The sequence below is a fragment of the Arachis ipaensis genome, chromosome B8, assembly GCF_059453495.1.
Source record: "Arachis ipaensis isolate K30076 ecotype BB chromosome B8, ASM5945349v1, whole genome shotgun sequence".
Taxonomy (NCBI): Eukaryota; Viridiplantae; Streptophyta; class Magnoliopsida; order Fabales; family Fabaceae; genus Arachis; species Arachis ipaensis.
Window position 1 is genome coordinate 114,070,534 of NC_142443.1, and position 1,687 is coordinate 114,072,220.

A 1,687-nucleotide genomic window follows, 5' to 3' on the forward strand; every position below is an offset into this window, starting at 1 on the left:
TCATATCTTTTTCATTTTTCTTATTTATTTTCGAAAATTTTAAAAATATTTTTCAAAAATATTTTTCTTAATCTTATCTCATAATTTTCAAAAATATCATCAAAAATTAATGTTTTGATTCAAAAATTTCAAGTTTGTTACTTGCTTGTTAAGAAAGATTCAAACTTTAAGTTCTAGAATCATATCTTGTGATTACTTGTGAATCAAGTCATTAATTGTGATTTTAAAAATCAAATCTTTTCAAAAATATCTTTTTATCTTATCTTTTTCAAATATCTTTTCTAACTTCTTATCTTCTTATCTTCTAAAATTTGATTTTCAAAATTTGTTTCAACTAACTAATTAACTTTTTGTTTGATTCTTATCTCTTTCAAAACTACCTAACTAACTATCCCTCTCTAATTTTCGAAAATACTTCCCTCTTTTTTAAAAATTCTTTTTAATTAATTAATTGTTTCAATTTTTAATTTTAATTTTAACTTTTTCCTAATTTTCGAAAATCACTAACCCCTTTTCAAAATTTTATTTTCAAAAAACCTCTTTCTCTCTCATCTCCTTCTATTTATTTATTCATCTACTAACACTTCATCTCACCCAAATTCGAACCCCCTCTTCCATCTGTGTTCGAATTTTCTCTTCTTTCCTTCTTTACATTACATTCTTTTCTTATTCTACTCACACAGAGGAACCTCTATACTTGGGTAAAAAGGATCCCTATTATTATTATTTTTCTGTTCCCTCTTTTTCATATGAGCAGGAGCAAGGACAAGAACATTCTTGTTGAAGCAGATCCTGAACCTGAAAGAACTCTGAAGAGGAAACTAAGAGAAGCTAAAATACAACAATCCAGAGATAACCTTACAGAAATTTTTGAACAGGAAGAGGAGATGGCAGCCGAAAATAATAATAATGCAAGGAGGATGCTTGGTGACTTTACTGCACCTAATTCCAATTTACATGGAAGAAGCATCTCCATCCCTACCATTGGAGCAAACAATTTTGAGCTGAAACCTCAATTAGTTTCTCTAATGCAACAAAACTGCAAGTTTCATGGACTTCCATCTGAAGATCCTTTTCAGTTCTTAACTGAATTCTTGCAGATCTGTGATACTGTTAAGACTAATGGGGTAGATCCTGAAGTCTATAGGCTCATGCTTTTCCCGTTTGCTGTAAGAGACAGAGCTAGAATGTGGTTGGACTCTCAACCCAAAGATAGCCTGAACTCTTGGGATAAGCTGGTCATGGCTTTCTTAGCCAAGTTCTTTCCTCCTCAAAAGCTGAGTAAGCTTAGAGTGGATGTTCAAACCTTCAGACAGAAGGAAGGTGAATCCCTCTATGAATCTTGGGAGAGATACAAGTAACAGACCAAAAAGTGTCCTTCTGACATGCTTTCAGAATGGACCATCCTGGATATATTCTATGATGGCTTGTCTGAATTAGCTAAGATATCATTGGATACTTCTGCAGGTGGATCCATTCACCTAAAGAAAATGCCTGCAGAAGCTCAAGAACTCATTGACATGGTTGCTAATAACCAGTTCATGTACACTTCTGAGAGGAATCCTGTGAGTAATGGGACGCCTCAGAAGAAGGGAGTTCTTGAAATTGATACTCTGAATGTCATATTGGCCCAGAATAAAATATTGACTCAGCAAGTCAATATGATTTCTCAGAGTCTGAATGGAAT

The 1,687-nt window shown here is 33.0% G+C and overlaps 1 non-coding gene across 1 annotated transcript; it reads right to left on the minus strand.

Moving 5' to 3' along the window:
* Positions 1–1,283: 1,283 nt before the first annotated feature.
* LOC148549312 (small nucleolar RNA R71) lies at positions 1,284–1,391 on the minus strand. Its single transcript, XR_015897873.1, has one exon. It is a non-coding gene; the product is annotated as a small nucleolar RNA R71 (small nucleolar RNA).
* Positions 1,392–1,687: the final 296 nt, after the last annotated feature.